Below are 11,201 nucleotides of genomic sequence, written 5' to 3' on the forward strand. Positions count from 1 at the left end.
TTCAACTCATCAATCAGTTCAGTAAAGTGGCAGGATACAAAATCAACAAGCAAAAGTCAGTAGCCTTCCTATACACAAACAATAAATATGAAGAAGAAGAAATAAAAAAATCAATCCCTTTTATTATTGAAACAAAAAAAAATCAAATACTTGGGAATAAATCTAACAAAAGAGGTAAAGGACCTATACAAAGAAAACTGTTAAAAGAAATAGAAGAAGAAACAAAGAAATGGAAAGACATCCCCTGCTCATGGATTGGAAGAATAAACATTATTAAAATGGCCATCCTACCAAAAGCAATATACAGATTCAATGCTATTCCAATCAAAATTTCAATGTCATTCTTCAAAGAAATAGAACAATTCTTGATGAAATTCATATGGAATCACCAAAAACCTCAAATAGCCAAAGCTCTCCTGAAAAAAAGAGAAGGGAATGGAGGCATCACACTCCCAGACTTCAAACTCTACTACAAAGCCATAATCATAAAAACTGCATGGTATTGGAACAAGAACAGACATACAGACCAATGGAATCAAATAGAAAATCCAGAAATAAACCCACAGATTTATGGTCAACTAATCTTTGACAAAGGAGCAAAAACATGCATTGGAGGAAAGAAATAAATGGTGCTGGGAAAACTGGGTTGCTACATGCAAAAGAATGAAGCTTGACTACTACCTAACACCATACACAAAAACCAACTCAAAATGGGTTACAGAACTAGACATAAGACCTGAAACCATAAAATACATAGAAGGAAATATAGGCGAAACACTACATGATATGCACATCAGATACATCTTTACGGACACATCACCCAAAGCAGTGATAGTGAAGGTAAAGATAAACAGCTGGGACTACATCAAATTAGAGAGCTTCTGCACAGCAAAAGAGACAATAACCGAAACAAAGAGAAACCCCACTGACTGGAAGAATATTTTTGCACACAACACTAAGGATAAAGGACTGATCACAAAAATCTACAAAGAGCTGGTGAGACTCAACAACAACAAAGAAAATAATCCAGGGCCTCCCTGGTGGCTCAGCGGTTGAGCACTGGGTTGCGAAGCTGCCCGCGGCTTCTGCGGCGCCGGTTCGATCCCCGGATGCTCCCCGGCCACCAGAAGAGGGTCCCACATGGCGCGCAGACCTCTCCTGCCGCCCACTGCTCCCCTCAGCAGTGTACTTCGGTCCTTCTGCCTGCTCTGCTCCCCACTCTGGCTCTGGTGAATTCTCTCACCCTCCCGCGCTTCTGACTGTACCCAGTGCAAGTGTAAACAGAACAAACAAACAAATAAATAAATAAATAAACATGCCTCTATTTAAAAAAAAAAAGAAAAAAAAAGAAAATAATCCAGTCCAAAAATGGGCAGAAGAGCTAAAAAGAAACTTCTCTGAAGAGGAAATTCAAATGGCCAACAGGCATATGAAAAAATGTTCAACATCACTTGTAATCAGGGAAATGCAAACCAAAACTACAATGAGATACCATCCTACACCAGTGAAATTGGCACATATTAAACAATCTAGTAACAACAGATGTTGGCGAGGATGTGGAGAAAAAGGAACTCTCCTGCACTGTTGGTGGGAATGCAAACTGGTCCAACCACTATGGAGAGCTGTGTGGAGATTTCTTGACCTACTAAACATAGAGCTTCCATAGGATCCAGCAATTCCACTCCTAGGTATTTACCCAAAGGACACAGAAACATCAATTCCAAAGAGCACCTGCACCCCTATGTTTATAGCAGCACTATTTACAATAGCTAAGCTTTGGCAACAACCCAAATGCCCAAATATAGATGACTGGATCAAGAAGATGTGGTACATATACACCATGGAATATTACTCAGCATTCAAAAAAGATAAATACATGCAATTTGCAGCAACATGGCTGGAGCTGGAAGGGATCATGCTCAGTGAAATAAGCCATAAAGAAAAAGAAAAATACTGGATGGTCTCACTCATAGCAGCATCTAGAAAACTTAAATAAGGGACCAGGAAAAAGAATAACTACAAGAAAGAAAATATCAAAATCAACAAACAACTATGAACCAGAGACACTCTATGGGGGTTGGGGGGCGGGGAAAGGAGGGCTTGGGGTCATAATAAGGGGATTGTAATTGTAAGGGGAATATAAAAATAAAATTTAAATAAGAATAATAAAATAGTAAAAAAATGGTACATGGTATAGGATACAGTGGTGTGGGTACTCTGGGGTGGGAGCAGTGTGGTGACGTACATCTGAGGAGGTGTAAACCTGTTCCTCTGAATCATACACAGTGGTTGAAACCAATATTACTGTAAATAAATTAATCTTACAGAGAGAAAAAAATAAAAAAATAAAAATATCTTAGTCTCAGTGAAGATAATTAAAATGAAACAGACAATTAGGGGGAGAAAATCGTTTCTGGTTCAACAGAACACTGGCCTGAGGTAAAGAAAATGTTAAGAAGGTCACCAATGTGTGTCAGTGTGGAGAAGCCCTACCTCTAACCTGGTTTTCAGAAATTGATGCCAGATGTAGCTAGCACAAAAAATTGTTTTGAAATATAAAGCAGTTGCTTGATGATAACAAATGCAAATAATTAAATAAGGCTACTAGAATTCCTAGTGAAAATCCAAAAGGATTATTTGCTCTCTCCAAACAAACATAAAATGATCCCACTCTTGGTCACTTATGTCCTGTAATGGAGTGAGCTTGGTACAGTTTGATGTTCAGTTGTGAGGATGGTTGAGTCCACTCTCTAGAGTTGAGTCTAATGCTACATGCTTATGAAGTTCAAGGGACTCCTGTCCTTGAACATGCATATCCTTTTTCCAAACTAGTGTACTCAAGTCACAGGTTTAAGAAGATGTGCTAGTTAATGTTTAGTGTGCAAAAGTTAGTTGGATCAAATGGTAGCAATAACAACTCAACAAGATCAGTGATTATAAAGTTTAGTAACAATTTATGGAGTTCATGAAGACACTGTGTTGGTATCTCATTCATCCTCATATTAATCCCTTAAAAGGGTCTAAGTGCCCTTATGTCAGTCAAGAGGGTTAAGTACTTCATAGTGGCACATGGAGAGAATGTGCCAGCACCCAGGGTGGGTGCCTCTTGGGACCCTACATCCAGTTCTCACTGACATCAATTCAGCATCTGCACCTTGCACACTGACTTTTTCCAGCACACATACACACGAGAAAGATCTGGGTGGCAAGACAGACAGAAATGTATATGTGAAAATATTTTTCCATTTCTAGTGAGCAGCATTGGGGCAAAGACTATTACTCTGAAATAAATATTAAACTGTGTTAAAATTGGGAACATCTTCACTTGCAGGGGCAAAAGGTAAAGCAGCATTTTTTGGGAGAGTGGACCAAGTCTGCTATGAACACTTCAGGTAAATGGTATATACGTTGCATTTAAAATGGACTTTTAGAGGTGACCTTAATGTAGTATATACAATGTAGATTTAAAAATGATGCACACCTGAAATATTACATAATATAATATTATTTCAATAAAAAGTTATAAAAAGCTACCTATTAATAACCATTTTACTAAGCACATATGTCTCCCAATCATATGAATGTTTTATCGGTTTTTAAATTCAATCCCACCAATATCTCTGAAGCAAGTGTTATCCCCATCTCACCAATGAGAAAGCTGATGTCCAAGTATGCTAAGAAAGTTGTCTACGATATTTAGCGACTAAATGGTTTTGGGTTCTACACCAGGTCTGCATAGCCCACCCCACTATGTCACTTTAGCTCTTAAAAATATATGTATTTTATTTTTTTAAATAACATGGCTCAGGACAACACTACTTAATTATCAGTCCTCAAATCTACATTTTTGTCCATTTGCTGCTTAGTACCAGCTTCTCCCAGAAAGAAGAAGAAAACTTTTTAACCCTTTGTTAAATCAGATAACCATTTGATGATAGCTACTTGCTATCATCACAAATGCATAAGCAGAGAAGTAACAGGTTTATATTTAGTTCCATTAATTTTTAATTTTCTTTTTTGACACCACTGACTACAGCCTATCAAAGTTAGGTGAACTTTGGTGAAAATGAGAGAAATACACTAAAAGAATAATAAGCCACATAAAGGCTGCATTTATTTTACGTGACCATAAAGAGCAACTGGAGAGCAGGTATCAATTTAAATTGCTATTTTTCTAAAGCCCCAGCCATGCGCAAGGTAGACACTAAACTGTTCACTGAGATGAACTGAAGTACTGAACACTCAGTAGTAAATCTAGCACATCATTTCATATTGTAAAGATTCAACGAAAGTATCAGATACAAAAACCTGGGAGATGAAACTTGGAACATATTTCATAAATGTGAAGCAACACTCAAATGCCTTCGATTGCCTTCGATTGACTGAAGAGCATGAGGCCACAGCTCTCAAATGCACAGACTGTTCAGTGACAACTTAAGGAACATGTCTCCACTCATTGTGCTTAGAACAGAAATTCTACACAAGGTAGAATTTTGAAGCAAGACTAGTAGGCTCATTTAAATAAATAACAAATACCATTGATTTCACTTGCCCAGGACACGCAGAACTATTTTCCATCTCTTGAATAGCTCTTAGGATGGCAGTTCTTAGAACAACGAGAACTAGTTCTTTGCCTCAAGTGTAGCCAGAAAAGACAAACAGTATTTTTTTTCATTTTTTATTATTCAGACCGAGTTGTGAACAAATAATAGATTTTCAAAATAAGACATGTAAGTTGATAGACACCTATTTTTGCAGCACATATTTTAATCTTTAGCGCTTAACACATCTTGCATAAATCATTTTCCAGCCTTGAATGGCACAAGGTAAGGCTTCACCACAATTTGCACTTGAAATATTATTTTTGGGCGCAAGTGACAAGGTGTTCAGGAATGACTAATAAGTTTACCCCACCTTGCCTGGGCCCCTTGCAGCTCTGTCTCTCAGTTTGCTGGAACTGAAGCAGCAGGCAGAAGGCCAACTGCTGGCTCTGCCAGGTACCCGGGTCTCGCTGTGTCTGGAGAAGGCATGTCCTGAGAAAGGAGTGGGAGGCCTTGGTGACAGACTGCTACAGCCAGCTCTATGGTCACATAGAGATTCTCTCCCTCCTGTCTATCCTCACCTACTATAACCAGGAACCTCCCTCTGAGGCCTGCCTCTATATTTGGCTCCCTGCCCTGCAATCCTCCTGCCCTCCTCTGTCAGACTTTGCCTAGAATCTTCCAAGCTGAAGAAAGAGTTCCCAGCCACACTGGGAAGCCTTTCCTGACCTCTCAGACACTTCTTTTTTGGTTCTTATAATTGAGTGGTGGTAATACCTTCCTCTCCCAACCAAGGCGAAGGCAGGCTGTCTGACTCTGGTGCCCCCCCAGGGCAGCGCCTGACACCACGGTAGCAGAGTCCTGAACTTCTTGGAGGAACCCTTGTCTGACATGAATCCAGATTAAGATACGTCTTTGCCTAAAAGAGAAAGCCACAGGCATCAGGGAGCTTTGCAGCCTTCTCTACCTCCCTATTCCTGCTGAGGAAAAAACAACAACAACAACAACAACAACAAAAAACAGTTCACTTAAAAGGCTCTCTAAGGATTATGATAATCTAAATCTACATTAAAATTCTGCTGATAAACACTTAAAAACTAGACATTACTGGAGAGACAAAGCAAATCTTTCATTAGATCTGTAAACTCTGACTTCAATATCCATTCAAATACAAAGTACTTTTTTGTCTTATTCCTTCAAGCTTTCACTTGAAAATGATACTATCTGCCTCTATCTTGATTAATTTTTAAGCTTCTCATTCCTGTTTACTAAGTAGAAATGACTCATCCAAAGTGGAAAAAGCAAGCTGGCTTTTAGAAAGTTTTTTCTTAGTCTCTAGCTTCTTTTTTGTTTGTTTGTTTAGTAAGAAATAGAATTTTCTATTTTCCTTTTTAATAAGAAAGAATAATTTTGCTTGAGGCAAAAGATGGCTGGTTGTTGATATTTCACACTTCATGATCAAGCTTTGGATTTGGGGCACAACACGGAAATCTAAAAAGAGAAACAGAGTAGCAACCATTTTTGAGTACTGTTTCTCCATTAGACCTCCTGCTTGGGGTGGATGCCTTATATCCGTCAGCTGTGAACAACAGTTATCATGTGTGCTATGTAGCAGCACATAGGAAAGTTTCTGTGATTTTCCTAAAGTTGGTCACTTAAAGGAGCGTATTGTCAACCCCTGTTTATTCTAAACCCGTGCCCTTGTGCTGCTCTGAACAGCTAGGGAAATTTCTACGTGCAGGGAGTGAAGGAAGCCGGAGCTGGATGTCAATCAGGAAGGTAGGGAGAAAAGAACACTAGCCAGTACCCTCTTCACCACCCCAGCCCGTATGATGCCAGGCCCCAGGCTGCTTTCATAACGAAACATCCTTCCTGCTGTGGTGGTAAAATCTGTGTACCCACTGAGGGAGAAACTGTAGTTAGCAGTACTTGCTGTGCCAGAGGATAAAACAGTGAGGGGGAGTAAGAGGCAGGAAGATGTTGTGAAAACTTGGTGAGCAGGCATTCAGAAAACATAAAAAAACAGACTCAATAAATCTAATTTGTGGTAAAAGCTCTTCCATACGATTCTCAAAACTGGTCTAAGAATTTCACTGTACCCTCCTTAACGTAAAACAATTAACTCTAATATCTTGTTAAAGAAATTAGAATATCTTCAGAACAACAGGGAAAATAATCAAGTTATCACTCGATTACATAAAAATCAGACTCTGTCTTGATTGCAGCCCACTTCTGAGCTTCGCTATAAAAAGGCATGAATCCTTCAGACCACGAAACTTCCTCAATAGGACAAGACCAACTCCTATAACCCCCGACCTGAAGGGTGCAGGTCCCCACAGAGACACGCAGGGAGCACCAGTAGTGTATCTGTTCACTCAGAACGCATGTTCTCAGCATCAGCCTGTTTCAGGCAGTGAACAAAATCAACAATCTATATAATACAACAAAAAGAACCATCTATGGAGCTCACACATGCTAGATAAAATAAGAAATATGATAAATACAGAGGCTATAAGAAAATGAGAGCAAGAATTCAGCCAGGTGGAACTGCTGTTGACTTCAATAGGCAGAGTTTTGGTAAAATGAATGGCGGGGGTTCAGGGGAGAATGGGAAGAAATAAGTGGGACAAGGAGTGCTAATGGCTCATTTCAGGAGTTCTGAGTTGACGTGGAAGCTGGCAGGGAAAGCAGCATTAGAGAGAGATTTTTCTTTAAAATGATGGAGGGGCCTCCCTAGTGGCCTAGGGATTTAAGTCTCAGAGCTATTACTGCTATGGCGTGAGTCTGATCCCGGCCAGGGAGCTACCCACATGGCACAGCAGACCTCTCCTGCCTCGCTGCTGCCCCCCTCCGCAGTGTATTTCATTAGATCCATCTACTCTCCTCCCCACTCTGTTTCTGATGAATCCTTTCAGCCCCTGAATCTCTGGCCTATACCCCAATTCTTACATGCATAAATAAATAAAAAATAAATAAAAATAAATCTTAAAAAAAATAAAATGGTGGAGATGACAGCATATTTGAATGTTGATAGAAAACAATCCAATAAATGCCCCGATACTGGAGACTTCACGCTAACCTACCCAGAGCAGAGCAGAGGGATAAGACTGACAACCAAAATCACGAGCATGGGTGGTAAACAACGGTGCAGGTCTCAGAAGGTTGTGTAGGACTGCTCATCAGCAGAGATCCTTTGAAAAGGTAACATCTGAAGGATTGACCACGGGGCCATTGCTGTGGAGCAGCCTGGACCTATCGGGTCCCTCAGAGTCTAAGGGGGGGACACAGGTCACAGCACATCTGGTTAATGGTGAAAAATAAAAAGAAGAACAGTGATTCTGCTTTGGAGTGTTCCTGGACCCCAGAGAGTCAGCAGTTACCTCCAGGACAGATTCTAGACTGTCACAAAGGCAAAACCTTTTGGTGACAGGCAGCGACAGCCCTCCATTTGCTTTTCCTTCTGCCAAGAGCAAATCATTTAGTGAATTATAATTTTACCTCATGAAAGTCAGAGGAAGAAAGTAAAGCTTCTGCAAATTTCAAGTTTCCAAGGGAGAATCAGAGACCCTGGGCAAAAACAGCTAAGAATTTGTGGAGCAAAAAGTAGCTACGGAAAAGAATTTAATCATTCTGCAAATCAACTCTCTCCCATGTGCCAGGCACCATTCTAGGTAATGCTCTAGATACTGACGTGAATGGAACAGACAGAACTGGTGTTCACAACCTTCCAGGGGGCTGACTGTACAATTCAGAGTAACGGTGGTGAAATTCTATAGCTCGGTTCTTAAGGCAAAATGGCAGGGGCCAAATCAAAGTAAGAATATTAACTCCTACCCATTCCAGTGGTGAGACATTGGGAAAGATACTTGAGATATGGACCATCACAGAAGGACATGTTACAGAGGACCTAAGCGGGTGAGTCAAGGATGAGGGAAGGAAGGGCCCAGGGAGCACATGTGACTCTGGGAGCACAGCACTGAGGAGAAGGGACAATTAGTGTGGCCTCATTCTCCAGGTTCTGTGATCCAACAATAAGAGGTGTCTTTGCTTCGAGGTGACATTGGGCAATGCCACTTTAACCTTTACCTGTGCCAGGGAATGGCACTAGGATATTTTAGCACAGGGGAAAATACACATTCACCTCCATTCTTTTTAGTGAGCTTAAGAAAACATTATCAGTAGAAATGTCATTACCTATGGAAGCAATTTGCTGATTGATATAAGAAAATTCTGAACAGTTAACAGTCCAAAACTGGAATTAACTCCTTTATAAAGACTGAGGTTTTTATTTATTTATTTACTTTTATCCAGGAAAAGTTCATGCACACATGGGCGTAGCATTTTAGGGGGGATTTCTATAATGGATGGGAAGGTGTGACAGATGAATATCAAATTCCTTTCCAGTAATTCCTGTGTTTCTTTGAAACCTCCGTCACTGCCTAGACTTTTTAATTACATTCAATGCAAGATGTCAGGAACATGAGAACAGAGAAGACATGAAAGCAGAAGATTTAAAGAGAAACTAAAATAAGCTATTAAACACCGAAAAAATTGCACTAGATTATATTAAGAGTGGCAAACATGTTTTTGATAAGTGGATTAAGTCTCCCAGGAAATAGCGCAAAAGAGGCAGGGATAAGGAAGGGGGTTAGATGAATGTCACAGAAGAGGAAGGAAGAAAGGGAGACACATCCTTAGCCACAGCCGCAGACACCTTAGCGGTACGTGGTAAGCCCTACTTTCCGAATGCCTGAGCAGTGCTTCATCTGCTCTGTGGTTGATCTTATATCCTTCATGTCTCTGAAATTCTTGCTTATATATATATATATATATAAATATATATATATATATAAATTCTCAAGCTTTTATATATAAAATATGCAGGCACTGCAAACAAGGCATAGGCTCTGAAACTGACCACAGAAATCACCCTGGATAAGCCAGTTATTGGCCCAGGGATGAGATGACACATAGAGATCAGAGCCACCCTCTAATGATATCAGTACTGGGAAGGTTACTATAATAAACGTGCTGAGACTACTGTTTTATTAGCATATGATGTGTCAGGTTCCTTTTCAGATCATGTCATTCCAAATTCCTCATAAAACATTTAGTCAGCAACTGCAGTTTAGTAATCGAGTCATCAAATCCTCATGAGGAACCTGTTATACCTGTGATGGGAGGCCACTGGCACCGAACTAAGAGATGTTGCAGAAACCACGTTGAATGCAATGCCTACATCTTCAAATGAATGTTTGCATTCACGTAACTTTCTCTTCCATTAGAGGATCTAACTTTTCTGTGACATTCTTTTTTCTTTATTGATTTCTCAAGGTAGGGGATTAGATTCTTCTCTTTCATTTAATAGCTACAAAGATAGACAGTCTTGTAAACATTCATCTGTTTTACTTCCTAAGTCACTTGAGATAATTGTAACTGATTCTAGAACTCAAGGTGAGAGCCTTCTATGTTTAAAAGAATATCTACAAAAACATTCCAATAAATGAAGCCACTGTACATATGATGATTAAATTACTATTTGCATCAGGCTACGATTTACATTGGAGAGACCTGGAAAAAAGAAATGATATAAAAATACTTATTTTTATCTCAGAAAATATTTCAGTAGTTCATTTTTAGTCTTTACACAAAGAACTACTCAAAATTCAACTTCTTGTTTTTCAATGCCAGCTTCTCAGTCATGATAAACACTATGCAGTGACCTACTTCCCCTGACACCTAAGAAAAGTGATATGTCATTCTAAAATTCATTTCTCCCACTTGTAGGGTGAAAGACAATACTTCTGCAGTCATCATTCCCTGACATATTGGAAAGCCTTTTTTAAATAAAAACTCAAAACCAGTTATTCTGGAAGGCATTGAATGGTCTCATATCTGGATAAGCTAATGTAATCCTTTGATTTAGTTCTCCAGCTGAAACTTTAGTATTGCAGTAGATGGAGAATATGCAAAACAGACTTGCAAGGAATGGGGTGGTGAAGTGATATAAGGTAATGCAATTTTCAAAAAATAGGATTATCTGAAAGAGCACATGGTTTGAGTCCCTTGTTGAAACAGAGAAAGGCACTGAGATGTGAGGAGGGGCAGGGATACCAAATGTACCGTGGGTTTTGACCTCTAGTAAGTTCTTGTTTGAGTTCTGCTTCTGAATACTTCAGCTCTGTGTCCTTGGGCAAATGGATTCCCTTGATGTGCTTCCATTTCTCATCTGTTAAATGGAAATAATATCAGTACCTTCCCGAAAGGATGGTTTGTGAAGGTTCTACATCATGAAGGGTAGAAGGGGCTTGGCATGAAGCCTGGCATACAGAAGGTGTGCATGTGCTAAATTATTATGGTAAAGCATCATTTCTACTTAAAAGTATTGAACATAGTATTATTTGAAAATCATTTCTCTGATCAATTGATAGTTTTCAACATACATGGAAATTCCAGATATTCTGGAAAAAAAGAAATGCAGCAAAAACAGAAGCCGTATCTACACAAAATCTTTCTGGGATTTTGAGAGGTATCACATTAAACTTGTTTAGTGATTTGGGGGAAATTAACTACTAGATTGAGCTTTCCAGTTCATTAACCTGGTATATTTCTCTGATGATTTCTTTTATCAGAGTTTTATACTTTTTAGCATATAAATAT

This window comes from Talpa europaea (assembly GCF_964194135.1).
Source record: "Talpa europaea genome assembly, chromosome: 3".
Taxonomy (NCBI): Eukaryota; Metazoa; Chordata; class Mammalia; order Eulipotyphla; family Talpidae; genus Talpa; species Talpa europaea.